At 54.8% G+C, this 19,280-nt stretch overlaps 1 protein-coding gene and 1 pseudogene across 1 annotated transcript in view; one reads left to right on the top strand and one right to left on the bottom strand.

The window, feature by feature from the left end:
* Window positions 1-19,280, bottom strand: part of LOC142825134 (uncharacterized) — a 212,115-nt gene that overhangs the window by 89,499 nt on the left and 103,336 nt on the right. The window lies entirely within an intron of this gene.
* Window positions 1,392-4,412, top strand: LOC142825145 (endogenous retroviral envelope protein HEMO-like; annotated as a pseudogene).

Raw genomic sequence — 19,280 nt, 5'->3', positions numbered from 1 at the left:
CAGCCATAAAGATGTTAGCATATTGTGGGGCCATGCGTGTACCCATGGCTGTGCTGCTGATCTGGAGGTATAAGTTGTTCTCAAACTGGAAATAATTGTGGGTGAGAACAAAGTTACATAGGTCTGCTATCAGGTTGGCAGTGGTGTCCTCTGGGATAGTGTTTCTAATTGCTTGTAATCCGTCTTCATTTGGGATATTGGTGTATAGAGCTTCTACATCCATGGTGGCAAGGATGGTGTTATTGGGGAAGTTATCGATGTTTTGTAGTTTCCTTAGGAAGTCAGTAGTATCTCGGAGATAGCTGGGGGTGTTGGTTGCGAAGGGTTTGAGAAGAGAGTCTACATAGCTGGATAGACCAGTAGTGAGAAGGTGGGAATGCCTGAAGAGTACCGCCTGCCCCCACAGCAGTCTCCTATTAAGGATGCAGCTCCATTTAACCCATTACAACCTGAGGGAGTATGGTTTACAGATGGCAGCGCCAAGCTAGTGAAAGGGAAATGGATAGGGAAGGCTGCAGCAGTCTCAGAAGACACATCTGCTGCACCCCTGACTGTAAACATGGAGGGATCAGCTCAGCTTGCAGAGCTGGCAGCAATTAAACTAGCTTGTGAGGCAGGTGCCAGTACCATTTACACTGACTCCTATGCTGTATGGGCTGGAGCCACCCAGTGGATAACTAACTGGAAAAATAATAACTGGGAAATAGGGGGGAAACCTGTTTGGGGACTGGAATATTGGAAATGGATATACCAGCATGCAACACAACATGCCTTAAGCATAGGTCATGTGCCAGCTCACCAAAAGAACAACACCCCGGCTGTACAGCTAAATAACTTAGCAGATGCAGCAGCACAGATTTTCACTGCCCAGGTGGATTGGGAACGCCTGTATACTTGGCTACATGAAACCTTGGGACACACAGGAAGTGATGAGCTGGTGCGGCAGGCACATGCCAGGGGGTGGCCTATCACTCACCAACAAGACAGGGATCTGGTACGAGCTTGCACCCTGTGTGCTGAATTTTGAAAACATATAACAGAAGGACAACGGTTTGCCAGGCTAAGAGATGGGAAAGTGCTATGGGCAACCTGGCAAGTAGATTATATTGGTCCATTATCCACCAGTAAGCAAGGGTGGATGCATGTTTTGACTGGAGTAGAAGTTGTTTCAGGAATTGGGTTTGCATACCCGACTCGAGTGGCAACAGGACTATCTACAGTCATGGGACTAAACCGCTTAATAGCCCTTGTCCCAACACCCCAGGAAATCCAGTCTGACAATGGCTCACATTTTAAAAACAAACTGGTGAATGAGTGGGCCCTCCGCAACGGAGTCCAATGGACCTTTCACCTCCCATACCGACCTCAGTCTAATGGCATGATCGAATGCTGGAATGGACTGCTGAAAGCCCACTTGAAGCCCACAGATGGCAAATGGGGAAACAGATTAGATACTGTGGTGCAAAGATTAAACAATCGACAGACTCCTACGGGCAGTCCAATCAGCAAAGGATTTTTCCCTACAGGGAGAATCTCTCCAAGCCCCACTGTACCACTTAAAGATTCCAAATATGCACCTGGAGATACAGTGGTAATTAAACACTCCAGTTTGGGAACACAAACCCGCGTGCTGCACTCCTATAAGGGAAAAGGAGTCTGGACCACTGCAGACGCTGGGCTAACACCAATAACCATTACTGAGGCTTGGATTGTATCCAAGACCGGCTGACCTTATGTTTTATTACAGGAAACAGGCAATGGCCCCGAGCAGTGCTCCAGTCGGATGCATCCCTCCCAATGCCTGTTTGGAGTCAGAAAGCCACTATGAACTGTGTATATATATACTGCTTGCTGTCGTGATGTTTGCAATCACCATCAGCTATAGACTATTGAAACAAGACGTGGCACTCCCACTTGCCATGGGTCTCCTTTTCATCCCAACTGCTACTGCTGTACCAGAACATCCACTCAAAGGTGCTATTCAAACCATTGTTTCTGCTGCTGCCACGGATTGCTGGATGTGCACCCTATTGGATTCCTCTACTGGACTGGAAATTGAGTTTGTCCCTCTCAGCCCAAATGACTGGTGGAACAAAAGCAACATCTTCCGATGGGGTTCGATGGCAGCGACTACCGCAGTCCTCAAAATGACTCTGGGGGGAGGTTAAAGGGGTGGCACTGGACGTGGCAACGAACAGTATGGAGCAAACCAGTAGACTATATAACTGGAAACTCTAAGGAAATGTACCCCATTTGTTTTGAAAGTAAGGAAGGCAGTGGACCTCAGCTAGGTAGCTTTGAGGACCACCAGTGTACCCACATTGCCACTTTCAATAAGAAACTAGGAGCCTGGGATATTTATTCAAACCAGGACACCCACCAGGGGACACTAAATTGCTGGGGAAATGTTATTAATGTCTCCCTTGGTCACAGACCCCTGTTTGGCATTAGCAATGCTGCCATTATCCCCTTGAATTTCAGCCAGTACCAGTAATTCCCTTTTTATAGTCCCTAGCACTGGACACATTTACAACCCTACACTGGTGAATGGCAGTAGCCTGCTGCCTGACCAGTGTGCTAAGGCAGATTTCTTGCCCCCAGACCAGATCCTACAAGATCTGCTGTTTGCTCTCCAGTGCTCTGTCACTAACAGTAGTTGTTGTGCTGTGTACCATGCCCCAAGAGAGAGACACACAGGAAAGGGATGGTACAAGGGGCCATATTCCCCTATCCTTAACAAAGAGCCTGGATTATTTTTCATTTGTGGGACTAAGGCCTACAAATACCTGCCAGTAGGATGGACAGGACGGTGCTCTCTGGGACATGCTGTGCCTGGAGGATTAACGGTACACCCACACATTACAGCTCCAGGTATCACAAACCTTGGAAGCTTCTTGCACCGGTAAAAGAGGAAATTTACTATTAACCCTCTTGTGAGACGTCCCACAGGTTTCCATCGATTTACCCGTGCATTCTTGCCCTGGCTTGGAGTAGCTGAACTTGAACAAGCCATAGTAAATGTGTCAGGGCAACTAGAAATAGTTTTTAATCATACTGCAGATGCCCTGGGCCTACTCAACGAGCAGATCCAATCAGTGGCCCGCTTTGCCCTACAAAATAGAATAGCTTTAGATGCAATTTTAGCCCAACAAGGAGGAGTATGTGCTGTGATTAATCAATCTTGTTGTTTCTATGTGAACCACTCAGGGCAGATTGAACAAGATGTGTCTGCTATAAAAGATGCAGTTAAAATACTACATACTGTAACTAAAGATGGGGAAATCTCATGGCTAAATTGGTTAGCCCAACAGCTGGGACTTTCCCTAACTCCTTTCCTGCATTCCATTGTAATCACTGTTTTAATTATTGTAATGTAATCATTTTCTGCATAACCTTGTGTATTGTGAAACGCCTAGTTAATGTAGCTATCTCTTCTGTGCACATTCGATATACAGCACTAGAAAAAGATCCCAGCCAATTCCTCGATTCTGAACCCCTTAATCAGACCATCGGGCACTTTTAGATTCCCCCAAGGTGGGCAAAGGGTGCTGGTATCACCGCCATCTTGCATCCTGGGACGTGGTGTGTTGTATCAGGGGGTGGAATGTAGCCAGACGTGAACCCCCATTTTAACATCCATCTTTGTCTGCTTGAAAGCATGCAGGGCACACAGAGCAGAAAAACAGCATATTCTTTGAAAACCTTGGAGCAGGAGGTTTAGATATGCTGGCTTAGTGACCATGGACAACTGTAAGCAGAGATAGGAGGGTGGTCAAACTAAGAGGCTGCAAAAAGTGCCCTTGACTTAACCCATATTGATACGAACACACAACCGTCCGTGGGGGGAGGAATCTCCCGCCCAACAAGAACATCCGGCAGTCCTAATTTAGCTATCTTCCTCTCTTACAAGTGTAAATTAACTTGAAACTTGCTTGTAAGAACTGGTGCCACAAAACGGACCAGTAAAATTTGGCCTCTTAAGATAAGAAAGAGAATACGGGCCCCCAGGGGTATAAAGATGAGTCCAGCAGCACACTTACTCTAAGCGTCAATCTACCACCTATCTGCTGGTCGGGTTTGGTGTTTGACCTCCCGAGGTTCCAGAGGGGACGCCCACCTCGTATTCGTCTTTCCGAGGAATTGAGAGACTGGCCCTGGCCTGACACGCTGGAGTCGAGAGGCACAGAAGGGGGTAAAAATTGTACCTGGATGTGGTCCTTTGTTTAAGTATATATATACATAGTGTTAGAGCTCTTTAAAGATTAAGCTGTCACTTGGTACCATTATTTCTATTTTCTATCTTTACCTTTTTTTCCTGTAACCATTTTTTAAGATCTATCTATATTTTGCTAGCATTTAAGAAATAGAGCAATAGCCATTGTAACCATATGATTTATAAGCTTCTTTAATAAACCTGTAACTGTTTAAGTTTTAACCTGACTCCTTCAGTTGCTGTAATAGAACCAAGCACAATTTAAAAGAACTTCAGCCAGTCACAAAGGGACAGACATAGGGAGAGCTTGGGCGTTTGGATCTGTGTCACTCCCAGGTGACAGGTCCTTGGGACAACTTTCAGCCTTCCCTAGGCTGCCCGCTGCGAAGGAACTTTGTGTTCTAGCAGCTAAAATCTAAGGTGTAATAAGCTCTTCCTATAAAAAGGGGCGTCTGTTGGCCTGCTGGCCACCCTCTGCGACGGGACCCCGGTCCTAGCAGTAAAGACACGGACGTTAAACCTTTTCTCGGAAACACACACACACACACACACTGCCCTGACTGTCGGCTGACAGAAGGGCGGGATGGAGGTGAGGACCACCCGTATGCCCAGGTCCTCCAGTGGCTCGAGGGGCACATGCACGCTCCCCACCGCCAGGCCCCTCTCCACCACCTCCTGGATGGCGGCTTTCAAGGAAAGGAAGAACACTAGCTTCCTGTACATTTTGGAGGCCACCACCCTCGCCAGCGCCCGCAAATACGTTTCCACGTGGATCAAGGCGGGTACCAGGAGGCAGCGGATGCTGTGCCTTCTGGTCAGGATGGGGAAGGGACCTCAGCCACCAGGGATGGAGCTGGCGGCAGCGGTTGGGGCTGAAGACGTGGCGGCACGCAGGGGGGTGGCAGCAGCCACCTGGGCGTACGCTCTGGGTGCTACAGGTGGAATACCCCCAGAGCTGGTGGGGGGAACGGCAGGGGAAGGAGGAGTTGCGGCGGGTGACAGGGCTGCAGCGGTCAGGGCAGCCTCAGCCGCGGGAGGTTTGGCCTTCCAGGCTAGGCCTTTGCCCTATTTCTTCCCCTGGCCCTTCTTGCCGGCCAAGGTGGAGGGCCCTCCGGAGTCGGGGGGAGCATCGGCCGTGGCAATGGCAGAGCCCAGAGCAGGTTGGCCGCAGCGGTCTGCAGGGTTCGGTGGCACCGGAGGAACCTTGGATTTACGGGGATAGGAGAGGGGGCAGAGACATCCTCCATCATGGGGGAGGGGTTAGCGAAGGTACGGATCATAAGGAAGGGGCTGGGGCTCAACATCTCCTCCCTGCCAATCAGCCGGCAGGGGAGGGGTAGGGACCAGTGGAGGGAGGTTAGGGGGAGGGGGGAGCCAACCACTCCTCCCAGCTAAGGTAGAGGCAGGGGAGGAGGGTGCTCAATTGGGAGGGGGAGGTCAAGGGAGGGGTATCAGCCACTCCTCCCCACTAGATTGGAAGCTGGGGAGGAGGGCACCGAACTTGGGGGAAGGGGGGGAACCGAGGAAAGGGAGCGGCAGCCACTCCTACCCGCCTGCTGAAGGCAGAGGAGGAGGGCATGAGAGAGAGGGGCAGGGACGCAAGGGGAAGGGAGGGTGGGAGTGGGGGTTGCAATTGGGGGGAAAGGGAAGCAACCACTCCCCCCTGCTAAGTTGTTAGTAAGGAGGGAAGGCGCTAACGGAGGAAGGGCATGGATCGGTAAACTGAGGATGGGGGAAACTAACAACCTCTCCTCCCTGCGAGGCAAGAGCAGAGGAGGAGGGTGCTAGAGGGTGGGGTGATTGGGGAGGGCAGGGGGATCGGGAGCCAGCAACCACTCCTCCCTGCAAGGCTGGAGACACAGGAGGAGGGCGCTGGCAGGATGGGGCAGGGGACGTGGTAGCGGGTGCAGGGCGGGGGCCGGCTCCTTGGGCTGCACTGGGGTAGGGGGGAACTATGGGGCTATTAAGGGGGTGCAGTGTACGGGGGGGGAGGGGAGGGACACAAGCACTCAGGGAGGGGACCAGGGTGCACAGGGCAGTGGCAGAGGCTGGGGGAAGGGATAATGCTGGGTGAGCAAAGGGCAGGGCAGGGTGAGGTGAAGCAAAGCTGTTGCTGGGAGGACAGGGCACACCACAGCAGGCTAACCCATGGCAGGGGTGGGGCCGGAAACAAACAAACTCTGGGGCTGGGTGGGGCAGGTGAGCAAACTCAGGCAGGGAGGGAGAAACAAACTGGGCTAGCAGGGCAGGGCAGGCAGCAGGGAAGGAGGCAAACTGCTGTGGTGGGGGACAAGGTGAGGCTAGGAGGGGTAAGGGAGGCCTCCCAGCCAAATGTAGTTTAGGGAGGGGGGCTAAGTCTGGGGGGGGGGGGAGAGCACACCCACGAGCACTTGTGGGGGCTCAGTCCCCACCTGCTGCTGCAGCCGAACAGTCCCAGGTGTGATGCAAGCAGAGCAGCAGCCCTGTCAAGGGGCAAAGAGACTATCCAGGTGTTAGGGGGTAGTGGAGGGGACAATGGGGGTGGTGGCAGCAGGAAGGGGGGGCAGTTGTCCAGGGGGAGAAGGTCCAGCAGGGGCCTCAGCAGGTGGGTGGTGGCTGAGCAGGGCGGGGAGAACTCCAGCCAGTGCAGGGGCAGTGGCAGGAGCAGGGTGGGGGGGAGAGCTAGGAGAGCAGCAGCCACACCTTTCCTCCTTCTCTGGAGTGGTTCCGAGTGGCTGCCCTTTGATCTCAAGGGGGAGCTACCCCTCCCTGAGCCTTGGTGGGCAACAGCTGGTCCTAACGAAGCACCTGACTGACAATCAGGAGGAGGGGCCAGGGAGGTAAAAGGCCTGCCAAGGAGGCCAGAAAGGCCCTGGCAGCAGAAGGAGGTAGAAGCCTCTACTCTGCACTCGCCGGAGGAGCAAGGCCTGGCAGAAGCAGAGAACTAGCCCCGGCCTCTGGGCCTGCTGCTCCCATGTGACCTGGACGGACTCCCTGCCTGGCCCGAGTTGCCGACGTGCTGGAGCCCTGAAGACTCGCCTGGAACCCAGGTACAGCCTGAGGAGAGTTTGGAAGTAGCCCAGGGAAAGCTGACGCTTTCTGAGCTGAGACCGAGCTAGGGCAGTGTTGCGGAGCGGATCCCCGCTGCCCCAACAGCAGACTGCTCTGCTGCTACCTGGGCTGGGATGCAGTGGCGTGGGTGGGCCTGCATTCCCCCTGCCACCCCACACTGGGGTGGCAGACTTCCCCCCCCCCCCCCCCCCCCCCGGCTGTGCCTGAATTGCAGCTGACACCCACTGCTGCCACGCCCTGAACAAGGGCCTGGCATTAGACTGTTTGGGTATGTCTACACTACAGCACTAATTCGAACTGCTTAATTCGAACTAGGCTTAGTCCTCGTAGAATGAGGTTTACCTAGTTCGAATTAAGCGCTCCGCTAGTTCGAATTAAGTTCCAACTAGCGGTTTGCGTGTGTAGCGCCTATCAAAGTTAATTTGAACTGATGGCTGTTAGTTCAAATTAACTTTGTAGTGTAGACATACCCTTTCTTTGCCTGTGGCCATGCCCTAAACAAGGGTTCAGCCCATGAACTGTTTATTATTTGTTGCCCGCCCCAAGCTGAGGCCGGGCGTTGAACTGTCTATTTACTACTCGCCCTAGACTGCAGCTGGGCCCTAGACCCTGGGTTGCCGCCTGTCCAGTGGAGGACCTACATGCAGACTCCACCCCTCCTCCCCAAGGGCAACCTGCTTACAGACGGCCTGAAATTGTTACTTTTGTGTTTCCAGTACATGTTCCAGAAACACACTCTTTCCCATAATTAATAAAATCCTGTTTGGCCATAACATTTTGGTAATTCACAATTCTAAACAGTTATGTCCGCAACAACTACTCTATCTTGCCAAACCCAGTTGTGTAGGGCTGAATGGGCATTGTGGTGTTTGCTTCAGGCATTAACCACATCCACAATGATGGAGTTGGTAGGCTCTAGAATCTCCTCATTAATTGGTGGGGGGGAAGATTCTGGATGAGGAGGTGTGTAGAATATCCCCCAATTTATGATGTGTGTATATATATGCCACCTCCTGTAGGGGAATCTGCCATCCTCTTGGCAAGATCCTCCTTGTGACAGGGTGTGCATACCCCGCACTGAAGCAAATGGGGTTAAAACCCTGTGGGTGGAGGAAGTCCTGCTCCTTCACCCAGACTGGGCATGCTCCAAATGTTGGGGCAGCATAAAAGGCAGCAGAGCAGCTCAGTCTGGGCTGGCCACTGAAGGAGGACCTTCAACCGGAGCTCCAGGGCTTCACCAGCCAGCGGGAGACAGAGCCCCAGGAGACTGCTGCCACGTAGCCCCAGAGCAACCTCAGGGAGAAGCACCTGCCGGGGAACCAGAAGACCCAGGTATTTCATGGGATGCCTTCCCACCAGCACCGGAATGAAGTGACCCAGGGAGGGTGCAGGAGCGGCCTCTGCCACTTTGTGTATTTTGGCCGGATTCCCCACCAAGGGAGTGGTAGACTGCTCTGTCACTCACAGGGCCCTGGGTCGGAACCCGGTGGAGTGGGGTGGGCCCGGGTCCCCCTACCAAGGTGACTGGCCCTCAACCCCCCAACTTACTGACTTTGGCTACCAAGCTGTACAGCCTTGAGTTAAAGGGCCATCCTGTATTGACTTTAACTCAGGGCATCATGGCCTAGTAGCCAGAGGGCTACCTCTCATTGATTCTAGCCATTAGGCTGTACTACCCTGGACCAAGAGTTGGTGCTCCTAGACTGAGAGAGACTGCTGCCGATTCAATGGCTCACTAGGTGGTGTCCACACCCCCATGTACCCTCCCCCCAAGAGATGGGGTGTGCATACACCATGACATATGGTGGAGAACGTGGGCAACATCCAGAACCTGCTGAGAGGTCTAGGTAGAGAAAGTGGGACAGGGGAGTCCCCCTTTGTCCCAGTAGTCTGGTGAAGAGATGGATATAGAGAAATTCCTGCAGTGGATGGTGAAAAACCACCAGCAGCAAGTGGCCCAACACCAACAGCAGCAGGCACAGCTGATACAGCAGCTGACCCACCAGCACCAGCAGCTGATGACGCAACAGCAACAACAGCTACTGCGTGAGCTGACCACACACCACCAGACTCAGCAGGAAGGCCTGCTTCAACAGGTAGTTGCGTTGCTACAGCCAAGGGGTCCACCAAGCCCCATTGCCATGGGCATAGGGACGGAAGACACCAGACTAGGGCTGCCCATTCGGCTAACAAAGATGGGACCAGGGGATGACCCCAAGACATTTTTAGTTACCTTCAAACAGGTCGCTATGGATGCTCACTTGCCCCAGGAACACTGGGCTACCATATTGGCCCCTTACCTAACGGGACCAGAGCAGACCTTATACCGCAATCTAAACTCCTGAGATGCACTTGAGTATCCACAGGTGAAGGCGATCATTTTAGACAATACCGGCAGAGACTGCATAAGGAAGGGTACCCCGCTGGGGCACAGCCACGGGCTGTCACCTAAACAATCAGGGACCACTGCCGGAAGTGGCTGAACCTGGAGGGCTTATCGAGATGGTAGCCCTGGAGCAATTTGTACAGGTGCTCCCTTCAGGAGCCAAGGAGTGGGTGCAACGACATCGGCCAACCACGCTGACAGCGGCAGTAACTCTAATGGAGGACTACCTAGCAGTGGAAGAAACCTGAGCTCGACCTCAGCGGTCAGAGAGCCCAAGGAGACAAGAGGGTCTGGAGAGGGAAACCACAGAAGATGGAACCGGTGGGACCCCCAAGCACATACTATACCCAGCAGGCCGGGACTCTGAGGACAAAACTCCAAACAATGGTGATCCCGAATGTCACAGGGAAAGAAAGTCTCCCACAAGGGGAAAGTAGTCTACCCAAGGATGATCCTCAATCTACAGGCCCCTGGGACTGTTGTTGGAGTTGCAGCCAAGGTGATCACTTTCGTAAAGACTGCCCCTACATGGAACGTGACTATAGACAAGCTTGGATTGCAGGGTGTTGGGCATGGGAACCCCAACCCGGAAAACTGGTGATCCCCGTGGAAGACATTGAGGTCATGGCTCTGGTGGACTCAGGCTGCAGCCAGACGACTATATGGGAGGACCTCATACTTGACCTCCAGGTTGCTGAGGACATGATCCATCTCCAATGTATCCATGGAGATGTGTGACCCTACCTGACGGCCCAGGTAAACTTGGAAGTTTGAGGCCAGAAGGAGCTTCTCCTGGTAGGCATGGCCCAGCTAGCCTACTCGGTGAGGTTAGGACTAGACTGGCCCAGGTTTAAAGAGGTCGTGAGAGACTGTGGCTACTGCCCCCCCAGGAAGGCAGTGACCTAGGGTGTCAGGAGGAAGAGCACTGGGACTCCCAGTGGAGACAGACCCCCAGGAAGAACCCCCCAATCGTCCAGGCACCGCGATAAATCCAGACCTGCGGGAGAACCCATGGGAGGAAGATGTCCGGGTAGAATTGGAAAAGGACATAGACTTCCTGTAGGAGCAAAGGGAAGACCAAACCCTGAACCGAGCGTGGGAGCAAGAACAGGTTCAAGACCCCGAGGGCACAAAGGAGACAAGGTGCCTGCAGAGGCCACACTTCAAGATCCGTAAAGACCGACTATACCGGGTGGTGGCAGACCCCCAGACACAAGGGGAGATGCACCAGCCTCCTACATTTGGCACATGCCACCCCCTGGGCTGGACGCCTAGGTAGAGAAAAGACCCTCTAGCAAGTGGCACACCGGTTCTCTTGGCCCAGCATATGCCAAGAAGTACGAGACTACTGTGCCTTGTCCCCCGAATGTCAGCGCGCTTGCCCTAAGGGCATACCCAATGCTCCCCTCATACTTTTACCAGTTGCCGGCATACAGTTTGAGTGGATCGGGATGGACCTTGTCGGCCCCTTGGAGAAGAGCAAGACAGGGAAACAATTAATCCTGGAAATAGTAGATTGTGACCTGATATCCAGAAGCTGTGCTACTTAGAGTTGCAACCGCTACAAACAGCGCATATGGGTTGGTGAAGGTATTTGCGAGTATGGGGATACCCAAAAAAATCTTGACAGACCAGGGTACCAATGTCTCATCCAAGTTGATTGCCGAGTTGTCGGCTGATGCACATTTGGACCCTCCGGACAGCAGTATACCACCCTCAGACAGATGGACTCGTAGAACGATTTAACAGCACCCTCAAATGATGCTACATTGTGATGGGGAGAGCATGCCCTGCACTGAAGCAGGGGGGGGCTAAGACTCTGTGGCTGGAGGCAGTCCTGCCCTGTCACCCAGACTGGGCATGCTCCAAGTGCTGGAGCAGTATAAAAGGCAGCAGAGCAGCTCAGTCTGGGCTGGCCAGCAAAGGAGAAGGATCTCCCGCTGGAGCTCCTGAACTGCTGCAGCCAGTTTCCCTGATGGTGGGAACCAGAGACCCAGGAGACAGCCGCAACACAACCCCCGTGGAATTCCAGGGAGAAGCGGCCGTTGGAGAGGTGGAAGACCCAGCTACCATGTGGGACAGTGATACAACTAAAGCGGTAGGAAGTAACCCAGGGAGGGTGCAGGAGTGACCTCTTCCACCCAGGAATCCGCAGCATGTTTTGTCTGGATTCCCTGCCGAGGGAATCCTAGAACATTAGAACTGGAAGGGACCTTGAGACGTCATCGAGTCCAGTCCCCTGCCCTTACGGCAGGACCCAGACATCTATCAGGGATGGTCTAGATGGTACTATCTAACCTGCTCTTAAATATCTCCAGAGATGGAGATTCTACAACCTCCCTGGGCAATTTATTCCAATATTTGACCACCCTGACAGGCAGGAAGTTTTTCCTAATGTCCAACCTAAACCTCCCTTGCTGCAGTGTAAGCCCCTTGCTTCTTGTCCTATTACCAGAGGCCAAAGAGAACAATTTTTCTCCCTCCTCCTTGTGACACCCTTTTAGATACCTGTGTGACGCGCCCCCCCCCCCCCCCCCATGCTTTATGAAATGGACTCATGGACATGAATATACATAACTCAAAGGTGGTTTGAGCAAATTATTTCATGTAACCCATCGATCTTCATGCCATGATCTGCTGGTTCTGTTGTATGTAGCATTTGTGTGTGGAAAATTAGACACATGGATGGGGAATACTTGGTGAGTTTCAAATGTGAGAATGGGAGACATGGGGGGTGTTACCTGCAACTTCTAGATGAGCCAGTTAAACAATCTTTTGTCCTTAAGTCTGAGCAGTGGTTGGGAGGGAGTGGCCTCAACTCCTTAGCAAAAGGAATAGGAAAGGAGAGGCCTGGGTCTCTTGGCTGGGCTGCACCTGAAGGAAGGGGCCTGAGACCCCAGGGTGGGGAAGAGAGCCCTGGTTTGGAGGGGCAGCTGGAAAAGAGGTTTTAGGGTGAGTTTGAGTAAGTTTGCACTGAGGTTTCAGCGTATAATTAGCCAAGCGGTTTTGTTTCTTTTCATTTGTAACCTACTCTGCCCTGCCTGCTTTCACTTATTACCACTTAAATCCTCCTGCTTCCACTTAATTAAACCGTTTTTATTTTCCATCAGACCCAGTGTAAGCCATTGTTACCTGGGGGGGCAACCAGTGTGCACATTCCCCCTTTCATTGCTAAAGGGGGCTGTTACCATTTTGCCTTAACCCACCCCGAGTTTGGGTGGGAAGTCGTCCCGCGATTACGGTTTTCTCCCAAATAAAGGGGGTATTCCCAACTTCTGTATCTATAAATAAATTGAATTTGGACTCGTTTATATCCTCCGGCCCGGGAACGGGACTCGGGCCCTCCCTCGCTCCGAGTCCCGACCCAGGGCCCTAAGACAGGGACACTTGTCCTTGCTCCAGTGAAGGGGGTCAGAACCCCTAAACCCTCCACTCATGGGGTCCACAACCCTGCCCTGGGCCACGTCTTCCCGGGTGGCATCATACTCCCCAGTGTGGGGATAGACTTACTGTCGGCCGACGCCTCCGGGGTGCCGATGGCCGTTCGCGCTCATCGCTGCCTTCCCCCTCTCGCTCCTGCCCTTGGCCCTTTTGAAAGGGCCGCGGTTCGGCGTCCCTCTCTGGCCCCGCCTCCCCGTGCGCCCTCCCGCCCTTCCGGGATTCCCGAGTGACATCACTCGTGACGTCACCTCTGTGCGCCGGCCCGGCCTGACGCCGTGGCGGCCCCGGACACAACCGGCGCGGATCCAGACTCCTCGGGGGCCGGTCTGCCGCTGCCTGTCCCCCTTTGACCTCTCTCACCCCGTCTTAGTGCGGGGCGGTACGGCAAAGCCAGCTGCCCCGTCACAGGGGCTTACCTAGTTCTTTGGGGTTTGATCCCATCTGGGGAGTGCTCTCTCAGGAGGCTGGGCCCTAAACTGCACTCTCCTTGGACCTGAAGTGGTTCAGTGTCTGTGCTGCTTCTTGGTAGGAGCAGGGACCTCAGCTCGGGGCCTTGGCTGGGGGAGACCAGCGGAGCTGGCCCAGCAGGACCAGGCGGTGAGGAGCCCCAGAGATCAGGAAGGCGAGTGGCAGTGGCAGTGGCCATGTAAGCATCCCGGGAGGCACCCCCAGGGGGTCATCTGTGATCGTACCCCGTCACAACCTGAAAACTTCTATCATGTCCCCTCTGTCTTCTCCTTTCCAAACTGAAATAGCAGACCGTGCTGCTGCTCACGGGGCCCTGGGTTGGGACCCAATGGAGCATGGTGGGCCCAGGTCCCCCTACCAGGGTGCTAGCCCCAAACCGCACTAACCTGGACTGAGGGCTATCGAGTGACTCCAGACAGCAAGTCATATTACCCTGAAGTAAAGGCTACTCATAGACCCCGGGTAGGGAGCCACGCTGCCCTAGATGGGTGGACATTTACTGACTCTGACTAGTAAGCCATACTACCCTGAAGTAAGGGCTATTGGGCCACGCTGCTTGGCGACTGTGCGCGCCACCACACGTGGTGGAGAATATGGCCAAATCTAGGACCTGCTAAAAGGTCCAGGTATTGAGAAGGTGGGGCCAAGGAACTCCCATTTCCTCCTTTTTTTGTTTTTCCCCATGTATAGTTTGTACAAAGATGGATGTGTATAAGTTTTTTTGCAGTGGATGGTGGAAAACTAGCAGCAGCAAGTGACCCAGCACCAACAGTCACAGCTAATACAGCAGCTAACCCACCAACACCAACTACAGATGATGCAGCAGCAGGAGCAACAGCTGCTCCCCGAGCTGGCCACCCAACACCAGACACAGCAAGAACGTCTGTTTCAACAGGTCACTGCTCTGCTGCAACCAAGAGGATCCGCAAGCCCCTCCGCCCCAGGGATAGGGCCCGATGACACTGGACTGGGGCTACCCATCCGCTTCACTAAGATGGGGCCTGGAGATGACCCAGAGGCCTTTTTAGTCACTTTTGAAAGAGTCACGACAGCCGCTCACTGGCCTCAGGAGCACTGGGCCATCATATTAGCTCCTTACCTAATGGGACCAGCGCAAACTGCATACCGCAATTTAGACACTTGAGATATGCTGGAGATTGGGTGAAGGCGGACATTTTATATAGTACCAGCATCAGCCCGGAGATGTACCGACAAACTGGGGAAGGAAGGATACTCCGCGAGGGCACGGCCATGGGCTGTTGCCGAAAGGATCAGGGACCACTGTTGGAAGTGGCTGAATCCCGAGGACTTAACCGGACCCTAAGTCGCAGAGATGGTAGTCTTAGAACAATTCATACAGATACTCCCTGTGACGGGGCACCGAGACCTCGCACCCAACCACCAAGACTCTGTGCCCTGGGAGAAGGGCAACAGAGCACTTACCGCCGCTGTGTCGGCTGTTCACGCGCCGCGGCGCAGCGGAGCGGCACCGCGGCGCAGCTGAGCAAAGCCGCAGCTCAGCTGATTGATGCCGCCGCTCAGCTGGAAAGGAGCGGCAGCACAGCTGAGCGGGACGCGGCTCCGAAGAAGGGGCGGGGAGGGAAGAAGCGCGTGATGGGGGGGCGGAGCACGTAAACCCCCCAGGCCGGCGGAGAGATTCAAAAGGCTGGCCGCCAAGGAGAGAGGGGGGAGGTAACGCGAGGAGGTCGCGAGAGCACCCCCCACCGGGCAGCAGAGGACCCGCAAAGACGCCGACGGACTGAGCAGGGAAAACCCCGGCGGCGGAGGAGCCGCAGGAGCACTGTCAGCTTCGGCAGCAGGAACCGGCAGGCCAGGAGTGACACCCTGGAGCCAGGGTAGGAGAGAGGAAGGAAGCAGCCCAGGGCAGGGCGGCGAGATAGCCCGTGGGCTGGTGCGTTTAGGGGCACGCCCCCACCAGTTGGACCGAGACTTACAGGTAGTCTCTGTCCTCAAGGCCCTGGGCTGGGGTCCGGGAGTGAGGGCGGGCCCGGACCCCCCTTCCCTCTCGCCTCCCGAGGAAACCCGGGCCACGACCAGGCTCATCGCCCGAGACTAGAGAACTCTTCTGGAGAGTCGAGTGACCGCCTCTCCTCCCCCCCCCCCCCCGAGACGGGCTCAGGGCACGGTCACAAGGTGGTGGAGAATGTGGGTATTTTAGGACCACCCCCGACCCCTGGGGACGAAGGGGAGGGCAGGGAGCCCTTAGGGGTCGGCAAGGAGCTAATTCCCTCGACGCCCCCACAATAGGGGCACTTTTCTTTTTTTTTCTTTTCTTCTTTGTGTTCTGTTACGATCTCGGCTTGACTTACCCCTGGCCTCACCCCAAGACGAGAGGGGGAGACGCCCAAGATCCGGAAAGCGGACAGGGTGCGCCCACCGAAGAGGGAGATGGAACCAGGGAAGATTTTGGCCTGGCTCACAGAGCAGCAGCGACAGAACCAACAACAGCAGACGCTGCTCATCCAACAGTTATCGGCCCAACACCAGGAACAACAAAGGCAACTAGTGAGGGACCTGGCGGAACAGTTTCAAGCTCAGCAGGAGCGGTGGGCCCGGCAATATGGAGTCCCCGCCAGAGGTATGGCTGGGCTACCGCAAGATGACGGAGAGGGGGAATACACCCCGCCTGTGACCATCCGCCTCACTAAGATGGGGTCGGCGGACGACCCGGAAGCCTATCTAACTACCTTTGAAAGGGTGGCCGCGGCCGCCCGGTGGCCAGTTGAACAGTGGGCCACGATTCTCGCCCCATACTTAACAGGGCAGGCCCAGTTGGCCTACCGGGGTCTGAGTACCCGCGATGCCCTGCACTATCACAAAGTGAAAGAGGCGATATTAGATCAACTGGGTATCACCCCGGAGACATATCGCCAAAAGTTCCGGCAGGAACGATACCCGGTGAAGGCCAGGCCACGATTGGTGGCCCAACGATTGAAAGAAGCCGCATGGAGATGGCTTGAACCCGAGCACAAGAGCGGGGCTCAAGTGGCGGAAATAGTAGTACTAGAACAGTTCATGAACATACTCCCCGCTGGAGGCCAACGCTGGGTACGGCGACACCATCCGTCTACGATCGACGAGGCAGTCGAACTTATGAATGACTTTGAGGCGGCGGAGGTGGTGGACGCTCAACAAAAGGTAGGCCGCTCTCCCCCTCCCCCGAGACCAGAACCTCCTCGGTTCGGGCGAACCCGAGCAAACCCGACGCCACGGCCGGAGCAAGGCGGAGATCGTGGCGAGGGGCGGAGGCTAGCCCCAGCCTGGATGACTCCCCTGAACGATAACGCCCAGAATAAGGCCCGCCCCACTAATGAGGGGGATGTCACCAAAGCGCGCCCTAGTGGCACGGCAGGGGCTTGTTATTGGTGCGGGCAGGAAGGACACTTCCAGAAAGACTGCCCATACATGGACTGCACCTATGCACACGCCCTGGCCGGCGAGATAACACACCAAACGGAGGGGGGCGACAGAATCATGAGGAAGATCCGCGTCAACGACCACCCCGTAATGGGGCTAGTAGACTCTGGCTGCAGCCAGACAATCGTACGGGAGAACCTAGTGGGAGACGGTAGTCCCTGGGGCCCCCCAGTGCACGTACAATGCGTACACGGCGACGTACATCGGTACTCTACAACCTGGGTGCAGATAGCCGACGAAGACAAGGATAGTTGGTGTTTTGTAGTAGTAGCGCCAAAGCTGGTGTACCCCCGTCCTATTGGGAAGGGACTGGGTGGGGTTCGAAACAGCCTTGAGGGACTGGCGACCGTCTGAGATGTCCGCCCACGAAGGGATGGTGGGTCAGACCAGGGCCGACCAGGACCCCCACCCGAGTCCGATAGGAAGAGGACCCAGGCGAAGGCACATCAGGAGCCACAGGGGACCGGCCCACGGAGAGCACCCCGTTGGGGCTATGGGAAGGAGACTTCCTGCGCGAGCAGCGCGAGGACTCGGTCCTGCAACATGCCTGGTCAGAGGCAAGAGAAATCGCTGAGGGGAGCGACGCTGAGGAACGGCAGGCGAGCCCCCCATACTGTGAGGTACAAGGGGACCGGTTATATCGGGTAACGAGGGGAACAGATACTGGGGAAATAATACGACAGCTAGTAGTGCCCCGGGGGTATCGGCACCAGTTGATGGAGGTGGCCCACGCCAACCCGTGGGCAGGGCACTTGGGCTACGAGAAAACGCTGCAGCGGGTGTTGCAGCGATTTTTCTGGCCCGGAGTATACCGCGAGATAGAAGAGTTCTGCGGATCATACCCCGAATGCCAGAAGGCCGGACCTAAGGCTATACCCAAGGCCCCTTTGGTGCCCCTCCCCGTGATAGAAATCCCCTTTGAGCGCATTGCCCTAGACCTAGTGGGACCCCTTGAGAGGACAAAAACGGGATATAAATACATCCTGGTGGTGATCGATTATGCCACCCGTTACCCTGAGGCAGTTCCCCTGCAGAATACCACGGCCCCTACGTTAGTGGCGGAATTGGTAAGGATCTTCTCCCGGGTGGGAATACCCAAGGAGATCCTAACAGATCAGGGTACAAACGTAACCTCCCGCCTCATGGGAGAGTTATGCTGGCTACTCCAAATAAAAGCATTAAAAACCTCCGTCTACCATCCCCAGACAGACGGGCTAGTCGAAAGATTTAACAGAACCCTCAAGGGGATGTTGCGCAAGTTTGTAGACCAGGACCCCGGGGAGTGGGACAGAATGCTACCAGCTCTACTGTTTGCAATCCGGGAGGTCCCCCAGGCATCCACAGGCTTTTCACCGTTCGAACTATTGTTCGGACGACTGCCACGGGGGATACTCGACGTAATCCGGGAGAACTGGGAGGAGCAGACCAGCAGGGTACAGGGGTCGGTCCAATATATCCTTAGCCTCCGACAAACTACATGAGCTCAGGGAGTTTGCCAGGATAAATCTAAGGGCCGCTCAAGAAAAGCAGGCTAGATATTATAATGGAGGCACACGCCTACGTACTTTCGAGCCCAGGGATAGGGTACTTTTGCTATTGCCCACGCAAGATTCAAAGCTGTTGGCCAAATGGCAGGGCCCCTTTGAGGTGGTCCGGAGGGTGGGGGACGTGGACTATGAAATACGATTGACAAGGGGTCGAGAGGGTACCAAGATCTACCACATCAACCTCCTTAAAGCGTGGAAAGACCGGGAGGGCCTGCTGGTGAGTCCCGCTCCTGCCGGTACCGACTTAGGGCCCGAAGCAATGAAGGACGGCCGCACAGCCCCATTCCAGATAGAAGTCACACTGACGGTGGCCCAGAGGGAGGAAATGGAGGACGTATTACGGAGATTTCCGGGGGTAATGACAGACCAACCCGGGCAGACGATGGAAATATATCATCACATTGCAACGGAACCTGGGAAGAAGGTGCGGGACCAGATCCGCCCACTACCCAGGAAGATGTGGGACACGGTAAAAGAAGTACAACGCATGCTCAAGTGGGGGGTGATAGAAGACTCCCGCAGCGACTGGCGGAGCCCGATAGTGTTAGTCCCGAAACCTGACAAATCGTGGAGGTTCTGCATTGATTTCCGAAAAGTGAACAACATCTCACAATTCAACGCGTACCCCATGCCCCGGGTGGATGAGTTACTCGACCGACTGGGGGAAGCCCAATATCTCTCGACGATCGACCTGACACGAGGATATTGGCAGATACCGCTAACAAGAAATTCACGG

This window comes from Pelodiscus sinensis, unplaced genomic scaffold (assembly GCF_049634645.1).
Source record: "Pelodiscus sinensis isolate JC-2024 unplaced genomic scaffold, ASM4963464v1 ctg36, whole genome shotgun sequence".
NCBI lineage: Eukaryota > Metazoa > Chordata > Testudines > Trionychidae > Pelodiscus > Pelodiscus sinensis.
This window is presented reverse-complemented; position numbering and strand designations above follow the sequence as displayed.